The 11,941-nt window shown below is 50.0% G+C and overlaps 1 protein-coding gene across 4 annotated transcripts in view; it reads right to left on the bottom strand.

Annotated features, from left to right (window-relative positions):
- The window catches only part of Crlf2 (cytokine receptor like factor 2), a 33,972-nt gene extending 27,218 nt beyond the window's left edge, over positions 1-6,754 (bottom strand). For 2 of the 4 annotated variants that reach the window (XM_020167249.2, XM_020167258.2), the window contains exons 1-2: positions 6,513-6,754; positions 3,691-3,798 (exon numbers count right to left, since the gene is read on the bottom strand). The gene's annotated coding sequence lies outside the window, so the exon portion shown is untranslated. The remainder of the gene's footprint in view (positions 1-3,690; positions 3,799-6,512) is intronic. The other 2 variants (XM_074062640.1, XM_020167267.2) reach the window with 1 other exon arrangement.
- Positions 6,755-11,941: the final 5,187 nt, after the last annotated feature.

Below are 11,941 nucleotides of genomic sequence, written 5' to 3'. Positions count from 1 at the left end.
ATATGTGTATATGCGGATTTGTCTTAATATTTCTGTGTTAGAGATACACATGCCATGTGTTATATATGTATAAATTTACCTCTTCCCTTTCGTGCCCTATTTAAAAAAGAAACCAGGCTGGAAAGAGAGGAAGACAAATTCAATCCTTGAAAAAGACTAAGGAAAAAGCCAGGTCCCCAACCATGATGTGACATGAGTGACCGAGAGGAGTCCTGAGACACAGGCCACGGATTTTGCATTTTCCATCAGCTTCACAGCGCTCAGGGGGCCCGTGGACCCCACCTTCCTTTGACATAAAGGACATAAATTCCCCAGAAGTGGAGCCGCTGTGGCTCCTGGTCACATCCGGGGGGTCTCTCTAAATGGGGTCTTTTCATTGCATTGCTCAAACTGTGATTGACACATGTCAACCATTCGTGTTTATGGGACACGGTACAATGATCGCACACACGGACACACTGCGCAGTGACCCCACTGCCTTCGCCTTTAATTTGGGATGAGAACTTTGAAAATCCTCCCTCCCAGCTCTTTGGAAACAGAGGATCCTTAACTGACGACTGTCATCCCACTTTGTAATAGGACACCTTGCCGATCATGCTTTTGGAGGAGTCCTGGCTCAGGTCTCCTGTGGACAGAGGTCACTTGGGGCTTCCTTGGACCCCAGGCCTGGGCAGGGCTTGTAAATGGGACTTTTGTGTGGGGGAAGGAGGCCAAGATGACTCTATGACCTGAGGTGATCCAAGAGACCACCCAGCCTAGCCCCTGACCTGACCAGACCTGAGGGACATTTTTGCATGACCCCGTGTCCCCAAAAAGGCACCCATGTCCCACCCTGCAGGCTATCTAGGAAGTAGGGAGTCTGTGGGGAGGGAGATGGGATTGGGGGGGTGAACCTGGGGCTGCTGGGTAAGTATAATTGGGGGTTTCTGATGAGTTGATGGAATTTGGGTCTCTGGGAGTAGAAATTGGGGGTGAATCTGGGGAGTTTATACTTTGGGGTGATTGGGGGGGGAATTTGTGGTAACCCCAGAGGTAACGAGTGAGTGTAATTTGGGGTGAGTGGGGTTATGCAGTGAAAGGTGGGAATTTGGAGTGAGCCTGGAAATAATGGGTGAGGATAATTGGGGTCTGGCAGGGACTCTGGTGATGGAAATTGGAGGTGAAACTTGCGGTGCTGGGGTGTTTATAATTTGGGGTGAGTGAGGGGTCTCTGGTGAGTGATGTGAATTTGAGGTGAACTTGGGGGTACTGGATGAGAATGAAAATTGTGAGCGAACGGAGTCCCTAGTGAGAGGTGAGAATTAGGGGCTAGTGGGGTCCTTGGTGAGTCATGAGAATTTGGGGTGAAACTTGGTGTTGTGGGTGAGTGTAATTTGGGGTAAAGGGGTCTCTGGTGAGTTCACAATCTGGGGTGAACCTGGAGGTACTGGGTATTTATAATTCAGGGTGAATATGGTGTCTGGGGATGGGAATTTGGGTGAGCTTGTAGGGTGCATGGTGAGTGCAATCTGGGTTCAGCGGAGTCTCTGATGAGAGGCGTGAATTTGGGGTGAGTGAGGTACACTGGGTACACTTCAGTTCCTCAGAAACCTAGTAACTGGTGAGCACCATGCGGACACAATGTTCTCAGGGCCATTGTCCCTTGGGGTGGCTCTGCCTAAATTCCTGGAATCACACCTTCCCCTAAAGCCCAGAATCAAAGCAAGGTGACCTTTAAAGGGCACCTTGGGAAATCCCAGTGTGTGGACATGCGTCATTTTAGGGTGGGGACATGGGCTCAGAACCCACAGGAACCCCAAAGCAGCCACCAAGGCCAGTAAAGGGAAGGGAAGGTGGGTGGATCCCCAACTCCATCCAGCCTGGGGTTCACCAGTCACCCAGCCCACTGGGTGTTGGATGGGGGCTCCTTCAAAGCTGGTTAAACTGCCCAGCACCCCACCTTTTGCTGGAGGAACTTGAAGCAAACACTAAAATGTGAAGGGACTTTCCGCTCCCCAACGGTGAGATTAACCTTGGAGATAAGGACACAGATGGCTTCCACTGGGGTTAAAAGAAAATGAAGCCATCGCCAAGGCAGCTTGGGAAACTGATAGAAAATGCAATGGGTCCATGGATTAACAAAACACAGGAGCAGCTTGGCATCCCTGCCGCCATCTTTATGTCTTTGCTCGGAGCCATTCTCTCTGCAGTCACTTTGCAATCACCTTGGATTCCAGAAAGCACAGGACTGATAACATCTTTGTGATGGGGGCTGAACCTTCCCATAAGGAACAGTGGAGAGTTACAGGACATTCACCCCACAAAGGAGGACAAGGACCTGTCATGATGAGGGTGACAATGACCTGTCGTCATGATGAGGCTGCACCCTGGGGCAGAAGCACTCATCTCAGAGGAACCACATTGTCCCAAACTCTTTTCTCTCCCTTCACCATTCAAGTCTCTTTATTTGGTATTTAGGGGCAGGTGAGCAGACCTGGCATATGGAGTCTCAGGGGTTTGAGCCTTGGGTCCAAAATTCTGATTTCGAGGCTGCAAATTTAGGGAGTGTTTTCTGCACCCCCAGAGTTTCACACACACCAGAGTTGCTGGCTCAGCCAGCAAAATGCAGTGCACAAACATTTTCCCCCCATGTGTGAACGCAGACGTCCCCAGTGAGTGGCGCTTTGTCCTTTCCAGGCAGCCCAGCATGTCGTGATGAAAAGAACTACCTCGGTCCTCAATGCTAGCTTTTCATGCGAACCCCCAATTCCTGGCAGCTCCTGGAAAGCAAAGAGCAGCAGGCAACCAGGCCAGAATGCAAATTTGAATCTTAGGACACAGCCTGGAATGTGACCTTTGGTGACCCTATCCCAAAGTCCTGGATCTTCCCAAGACCTACACAACAGGACGGTTTTGTCAGGCCCCGGTGCGGCCCGCTTTCATTGCTGGCCTCTGGGGGCTGGGCAGGACCGGGCTGCATCTGCAGAGCGAGCTAGTGACCCCTAGTGGCCAAAAGTTACAAAATTAAGACAGGAAAAGAGCTGGCCTGGCTGGGCTTCCTGTTTGCTCCCTGCAACAGACAAGATGGACACAGACCCCCACCCCAAAAAAATGCTTCAGGGAAGACAAAGTGTCTTTCTACAGCTCCAGTAAGTGGAATCAGCCACCAAGGTCCTCTGGTCATGGCCTCAGGGGCACCAAATTCTGCCCCACACAAGTTTATGTTGCATTGTAAACCCCTGGTCCTTGACCATGGGACCGCATTTGGAAATAGGGTCTCTGCAGGTGGAATGAAGGATCTCGAGATGAGGTCATCCTGGATGAGGGTGGCCCTAAAAGCAATGGGAGTGTCCTCACAAAAGACAGAAGAGGAGACACAGCCACCTCTGGTCCCTAAGAGAATAAATTTGAGTTGTTTTAAACCACCTGGTTTGTCACTTGTCACAGCTGCAGACAGCTAGCATGGCCATCGGGGGGCAGTAAAGGGACAGGGAAGAAACCACTTGGCCAAATTCCAGCTTTGTAGGACGGTGAAGGTATTTTAGAAAATGAGACAAAGACAAACTTCCCGTTAAGCCCCTGTCACCCATCAGCACTTCTACAAATGCCTGCCAGGTTTTCTAAGCCAAAGTGATTAAAACCTCAAGAAAAACCTCATCTCCAAAATCTGAACCACCCCTACCCCCCCCAAAAAAAAATATGGGAACAAACCTGAGCTGTCTTCCACTTGCCACTCCTGAGGCTGCCTTGACCCAAGCCCATCTTGTCAGATTTGAATTTTCTTTCCAAAACTTGCTCCTTTGGGGAGCTGAGAGTCCCCTAATTTGGAAAACAAGACACATTTTACACCTAGACATCTCCATTCTGGGTCGCCCCCAAGTCCTGGTATACAAGAGGGCAATGGGTCGTTTGCATTGGAAAAGCACACCCCAGCCCCTTTGTGAGTCTTTTGTGCTCGTGGGAATTGAATTGGGGTCGAGCTGCAGGGGTTCATCCCTTTTTTTTTTTTTTGCATGGAAGCCAGGTCTGGCTTTTTTTTTTTTTTTTTTTTTTGTGGATCAAGCAGTTTAAGGATTAAAGGAATTCCTGGAATTCCTGAGACAGAGCCAGGAAGATCAGGCTCAACTTTCCTTCCCTGGAAAAGTTGCAAAACCTGCTGTCTGGTGTGAACCCATTTCCTCTGCAGAGACCTTTTTTTCCAAAGACGTGCTCATGGCAAGGACCTGGGACTTGGGGTTCAGCGTTGTATTTGGGGAGGTCACGATGCAATTAGGGTTCATGCACCAAAGACCCAGTGCCTGCTTTTGAGAGAGGGGGAAGAGGATCTGAGGTGCGGGGAGGTGAACTTGGGCTGCAGGTGAGAGCAGCTGACCCCAGCCTGCTTTTGCAACAGATGGTGGAGGTTTTGCACACCAGAGTTCAGCAGGGCTGGTCACTCACAGTGGGGATATGCGCTGTGAGGGTGACATGACACAGGGGTCCATGGTGACATCTGACCCTCAGTCCATTCAGGATTCAAGATCTGGACCAGGAAAATGTGTCCCTGACTTTGGGATAATTGCTGGAATAAAGGACATTTCTCTACAAGACAAGTGGTCTTGTCCCACAATCAAGGACACTGTGTTTTCCATTAAGAAGAGTGGACACTTGTGACAATTTGTGGCTTTTTCTTTTCAGTACCAAAACATTGCTGGGTGCCTTGGCTCACACCTGTAATCCCAGGTACTCAGAAGGCAGAGATCAGGAGGATCGTGGTTCAAAGCCAGCCCTGGGCAAGGAATTCATGAGGCCTTATCTTGAAAAAAGGGCTGGTGTAGTGGCTCAAGGTGAAGGCCTTGAGTTCAAATCCCAGTATCACAGAAAAAAAAATTGTTGCCAATCGCATCTGAGCCTGAGGTGGACCTGTCCAGTTTCCAGTTCTCAACCCCGCTCCTCAATTCTCTTCCCTTCGTGTTTGCAAAACCTTTTCGGTTCTGAAAGGGGCAGGAGAGGGGGCAATAATTAACACGGCACCTTTGAAGATGCTTTAAATTTATAAAAGAAATATCAAGAAATTCTGGGGCAAATTCTTATAGGGTCCGGAGGCACCTGTGACCCTCAACCCTAAAAGGCACAAATCCCGCAGCCAGGTTTGGAAAGAAATACAGAGCCGCGTATGGCTTTTGTCACAACCACTGGGTCCTGCTTGCGTGTAAAGCTTTATAGAATGGAAAATGAAGTCCCTTCCGTGTCTTGTAGGGACAGTAATGGTGAAGGAACAGGTGGGTGTCCAGGACCGCGGCTTTGCAGATGGTGGACCCAATGGAAATGGCCTTAAATACCTTCCACCCCGCCACCAAGAAAATAACGAGGGTTCTGCAGCTGGAAACCCCAAAACACCATGCAAAAAAGAAAAAGAAAAAAGGAAGATGAAAGAAATAAGAAAAACAAGTGACACACGGTGTGGCCCGGGCGCTGATATGCCAACGGTAGTTAAAAGTCTCGTGTGACATATTTCACTTGCTAGCTCTGCAGACCCAAGGCAATTAAGATGGGGTCTCTGCACCCCGAGATCTCGCAAGGCAGGAGGACAATGGGGATCCCAAGCTGGCAGCGGGGTTGTCTGTCTGACAAAGAAGAAAACAGGGACAAACGGAGGGAGGTTGACAAAATGCATTGCCCTGCCACTATGCTGGTGAGAGAGAGAGAGAGAGAGGCCATTGTGAAAGAGAGAGAAAAACACACAGACAGACACAAGGAAAAAAGAGACAGAGTGTGAGACAGACAGACACACAAAGACAGAGACTGGCCATTATAAAAGAGACAGACAGACAGAGACAGAGATTGGTCATTTTGAGAGAGACAGACAGAAAGAGAAAGAGGCAGACAGACACACACACACACAAGACACAGATTAGCCATGAGACAGACAGACACACAGATACAGAGACTGGCCATTGTGACAGAGAGAGAGACAGACAGACACAGAGAGAAAGAGGCAGACAGACAGACACAGAGATGTGACAGAGTTTAGCCATGACATAAACAGAGAAAGAGAGAGAAGTGAGATAGACAGACAGACAGACAGAGACCAAGATTGGCCATCATGACAGAGAGACAGACAGAGAGAGGGAGAGGAAGGGAGAGTGAGACAGAGAGAAGGAGAGAGAGAGAGAGAGAGAGGGAGAGAGAGAGAGAGAGAGAGAGAGAGAGAGAGGGAGAGAGAGAGAGGGAGAGAGAGAGAGAGGGAGAGAGAGGCACCAGGCTGAGCACGAGTGAAGTCGGGACCCGACCCGGGGGACGCAGGGTTGGTAGTTGGGAGGGGACAGGATGGACTGAGGCTGTTGGGGACAGACAGAAGGCCGTGGCTTAGGGTCCCCAAGCGGGAGGGGACCCTGTGCTCAGCCTGACCAGCGTCAGGTCAGCATGAATCCCTCGACCACCATGGGGCTCAGAAAATGCACCCCAACAGGACCTCGGACTTGGAACAAAGGACATAAGCAAGAAAGCCCTGTCACCTTCCCCCTTCTAGAGATAGGAGGCAGGTCACTCACCTGGGAAGGACACTCCAATGTCCCCGGGGGCAGGGGACAGTTCTGGGAAGATGGAGGTTTGAGCCACCTCCTTCCCCTTCCTTGGAAACAATGTCACAATGTCACAGGAAGTGACACGTCTCCCTCAGCAGCCATTAGGCAATGGCTGGACCCTGTCATTTCTGAGACTGGACGCTACCCATCTCATGGCAAAGATAACTGAACCCCATCTCCCCCGAAGTGGCATGGCCTCAGGTCCAGACACCCAGTGACTTCTGAAATGCACAGAACTTGGGGTGACCACACACCCTCCCCGCTGGCTACTCAGGAAGTTGGGACATCATGACAGACGCCATAGGCAAACACTGACTTCTATTTCTAGGGTGAAAGCATTCACCATGCCGGCCCCACCTCTGTCCCCATCCACAAGAGGGACTTGGGTCACCCAAGGGGACGGTGGGGACACCAGGGACAGAGCTGCCAGCTGGGGATGTGGTGGCCACAGCAGGGTCACATTTGGGACCTGATGCTGGGCTGCACTTTAGGACATGAGTGACCTCTCTGGTCACCACGGATGGGAGGAGCAGCTCCAACCCAGGCTGTGACAATGACAACATCTCCAGATATGGCTAAGGGTTCCCCAGGGGCAATGGTCAGATGTCATTTAGTACCAGGGCCATAGACAGATGGACACGCGGGCAGGACAGATAGACAGGTGAATCATTGTGACAGATGTGTGGGTAGATGGGTGACAGAGAGTGAGAGAAGAGAGGGAGGAAGAGAGAATAGACAGATGACAGATAGATAGATGGACAGATACATAGATGGATGCATGGACAGATGGATGCATGGACGGATTGATAGACGACTGATAGATCGATGATAGATATTGATAGATAAGTGATAAACAGATAAACTGATTGATTGACAGGTAGGAACATGGCGTCTCTTGTAGGGTCTCTTGCCTGGGCTCCTCGGACATGGACGGTCCCCCATGCTGTGCCGAGTGCCTTAGTCTGTGCAGCAGCGTCTCTGGTCCCCATCACAGATGTGAGTTCAAATCTCATCCCCAGCATGACAGCAAAATGTCCCCAGCCCTTGCCTGGTGCATCCTGGGGACAGAACCTCCCTCAAGTGACCTGTAGGATCCAGTTTGGGCTACATTGTGAGACCCTGTGTCAAAATCCAAATAACATCAACAAAAATAAAATAATCATTTTTTTTAAAAAGTCATTTTTATAAAAGAATTTAATCCCTCCTCAAGTGAAGTCACACCTACCCAGCCTTAGACCATCAACTTTTAGAAAATGTTGTTGATTTTTTTTTTCCTGAGTATTTTATTTATGGAATCACTGAACTTTCTTAAAAAGGAATGCAGACCTTATTTTGCTTTCCAATGGGACAGGGAAAAAAAAATACAAACTTTTCTTAATGGGATATAGGGAGACCCCATCTTAACCAACCACCCAGGCATGGTGGTTTGTGCCTGTAATCCTTGCTATATGGGAGGGCATAGGTAGGAAGAGGATGGCCTAATGCTGGTCCTCGGGGAAAAAAAATGGAGACCCTATCTGAAAAATAACTAAAGGAAAAAGGGCTAGAGTTGTGGCTGCTATGACATTTTGAAAGTCTAGAGACCTAGCTTCCAGGGATCCTCTAGGCTCAGCATTCCTTGGTTCAGATGGGGTCTCATGAATTTTTTCCCCCAGGCTGTGATCCTCCCAATCTCTGCCTCCTGTGCACCTGGGATTACAGGCATGAGCCACGATGCCCAGCCCCAAGCATGGGTGTGACCACTGCCACCAGTGTCACAATTGTCCCCTCACAGCTGGGGGACGGGAAGCCCCTGATGAGCCAACACCCGTCCATGTGAACGGGGACACTGGGATTCCCTGACAAGGTCATGAACCAGGCCAGGCCGACTCCATTTCCATGGGGCCTCTCTGGGGACTGTGTTGGTCACAAAGACAAAGATGTCACCTGCCCGGTGCTCACAGACCCCAGGCAGCATGGGAAGTGGGTCATAGGGTCTGGAGGAGGCCGAGGTCTCAGGATGTCATACAAATCCCAGTGACAATTCTCAGCTGAGTCCTGGGGACTTAGGGGTTCAGCCAACCTTTCTGTGTATTATAAGGACGCTGTCATTGCATTTTGGGAAAACTTCACCCACCACAACCTCATCTCAAAACCCTTAATTCCACCTGCAAAGACCCTATTTCCAAGTGAGGTCCCAGGCCCAGGTCCCAGGTGACACAGCTTTTGGGAAAGTCACTTTTTCCCTCAGTTCTATGGAACTTAATCACATTCCTGTATGGCAGTTGGGCCCTTACCATATTCCAATATGGCGGCTTGACTCCATGGAGTGGATCTAGGGTGACCTCATCTCAGATCCTTAATTCCACCTGCAGAGACCCTATTTCCAAGTGAGGTCCCATGCCCAGATCCCAGGTGACACACTTTTGGGAAAGACACCATTCCCCTCAGTTCTCTGGAACTTGACCATATTCCAATATGGCGGCCTGGCCCAATGGCGTGGGGCCAATATGGCCTTATCCCAAGACCTTTAATCCCATCTGCAAAGACCCTATTTCCAAGTGAGCTCCCATGCTTGGGTCGCAGGTGACACACCTTCTAGAAAAGACAATTTTCCCCTCAGTTCTGTGGAACATGACCATATTCCAATATGGCGGCCTGACCCAATGGAGTGGGTGACACAGCTGGTCCAGGATGACCCCATGTTGCACAAAACTTGTACTTTGGAACCCAGTCCCATTCAGGAGGTCCAACTGGACCTGGATAGGGAGGCCAGCCCCTTTCAATGCCCACAGCTCATCAGATTTCAAAGGGACACCGAGGACTGTGACCCCAAGACTGGGAAGGACCTGAGTAAACCCTGGGCTGCCCAGTAGACCTGGGCAGGGGGTACAAAGAGGAAGAGCTGGACCCCAAGAAGAAAAGTGGGAGGGACATATGCAAGGCCATGGAGAGAGGGGAGAGAGAGAGAGAAACTCCCAGAATGTGAGGGGGGGGTCCCACCATGGACAGGAAAGAAAGGGAAAAAGGGAGGAGGCAGGGGGTCTAACCTGTCCACACAGCACCCATTGCCAATAAAACATCCCAAAACCTACTGTGACCAACCATGCTGTCCATGACTGAATAATTAACATGCTCCACCTCCCACCGCCCTGCATTTGTATATGCAACCACCTTATTTAACCAAAGGATTAAAACCCCAAATCCTACCATCTGTCACCAGTCACAGCAGTGACCATCCTAAACCACATCCGTGTCCCGATCTGTCAGGAAGAAATGGTGCCACCGAGTCAGCCACCAACATGGACCTCATTGTCACACAGTGACCAGACACAGAGCCACCAGGAATCCAAAAGCAAAAACTATTACTTCTGCGACCTGGTTTCAAATCCCTGGGGGGAAAAATTTAGGATGTCCTGTTGAATTTGAATTGCCAGGGAACAAAGAAAATTTGTCCCAAATAAAGCAAAAAATAATAAATAAATAAATTCATCATTTTCTTCAATTTGATCTTTTTTTTTTAACTGTCAAAAGTATGCAATTGTGTCAATTTATTTTGTGAAGCCAGCACGCCCAGCCCTGGGAGATGGGGTCACCAGGGGTCCCTGAAAATGACACGGAGTTTTGGAGTCACGGCTTAGAGGAGCACAGGACACCATGCCAGGGACGGGTGGGATGGCTGGTGACATGGAGCTAGCCCTGGAAGAATGTCATAGCCCCACAGTGACTCGTGTGTCCTTCAAGGGCGTCTGTCTGTCTCTGTCACCTTTCCTAAGAGTCATCCAGCCTCCACACAGCCTTAGCTGACAGAAGTGGGGTGTGAACTTCTTGCTGGGGACTCCAGGGGACAAAAGCCAGCACCTGGGGACATGGGATACCCATGACTTCAACTTGTAGGATTTCAGGAGAAAAACCTGGAAGTGACATGACAGCACCCTATGGGACCAGGCTCCAGGGTAACCTCAGCTTGGCCACACCGTTCATGGTCAGTCCCCTGGTGACACCTGGATGTCACCTCTGAATCCTTCATCCTCAGGGATGGGATTCAGCCACTGGCCTCGATTCCCCCAGGACCAGTTTCTGTTCTCTGTCCTTGTGTTTCCCATATGACCTCCATTTATGTACAGCTGGCATAGTCACCTCAATGAAAAGAGCTTGTCATTGTCCCCAATGGTCCTGGTTAGATGGAGACCCAGTCAGTCCTGCAACTGACCTCATTGTGAGCAAGGGGCGTCCAGGTTCCACCCCTTCCATCAGCATCCCCTATTTCTTGTATAGGTTAATGGGAGACTAACCATTGAAACAGGAGAATGTGCCCAGATTCTGATAATTTCTTAGTGGGTTGTTGAGTGACTGCCCTTCACAGGGATCAATGAACAGACAGTCCGTTATTCTATTTTTATGGTTTGTAGGATGTTCAAAAAACTGACATAGTTGGAAATGCACATCTAGGGCTACTGATGTCTTTATGGAATAAGAGACCCCGGGTTTCCTATTCCAGGCTTTTCCCCTGAGCTCTGGGTTCATCATAGGAAAAGACACAGCACACAGCCCAAGGTTCCCTCCTCCAGGTCACACGTACCAGAGACTCCCTGGCATGTCCCAAGGTGCCACCAGGATACCACTATGAGGCAGGACATTGCAGTGACTCAGATGTCACCTCCCAGGACATGTCCCAATCTTCATCTGCAAACTCTCAAGTATGGACAGCATGTGTCCTGCTGTGTCTTTCCCAAGGAGTCGTGACATTGTCCATGAGACACAAATGCCACCAAGACCAGGATTGCGTGCCTTGTCACATTGGTCACTTGGGAAGAAACTCTCAGGAAGCCACCTAACCCTGGCACAGCTAAACAGTGTCCCCTGTCCCCGATCCACTGATGATGAAGGGAAGGGCCACTCACATCTGTGTGACCAGGCACAAGCCCACTGTCATTGTCACTGTCACTGGCAATGCTTGTGAAATTAAATGGAGTCAGAAGATTGTCCCCCAAAGATGTCCGAAACTTCATCCTCACATGGTCCCAAAGATCAACCATATCCAAGTCCACTCAGACCTCTTGAATGGGACTGGGTTTGGAGGCAGAGTCTGTGAAGATGAAATTAAGATGGGGTCATTCTGGACCAGCTGTGTCGCCCACTCCATTGGGCCAGGCCGCCATATTGGAATAAGGTCAAGTTCCATAGAACTGAGGGGAAAAGTGACTTTTCCAAAAGCTGTGTCACCTGGGACCTGGGCATGGGACCTCATTTGGAAATAGGGTCTTTGCAGGTGGAATTGGGATCGTGAGATGAGGTCACCTGGAGCAGCTGTGTCACCCACGCCATTGGGCCAGGCCGCCATATTGGAATATGGCCAAGTTCCATAGAACTGAGGGGAATGGTGACTTTTCCAAAAGCTGTGTCACCTGGGACCT

The sequence above is a fragment of the Castor canadensis genome, chromosome X (assembly GCF_047511655.1).
Source record: "Castor canadensis chromosome X, mCasCan1.hap1v2, whole genome shotgun sequence".
Classification (NCBI taxonomy): domain Eukaryota; kingdom Metazoa; phylum Chordata; class Mammalia; order Rodentia; family Castoridae; genus Castor; species Castor canadensis.
This window is presented reverse-complemented; position numbering and strand designations above follow the sequence as displayed.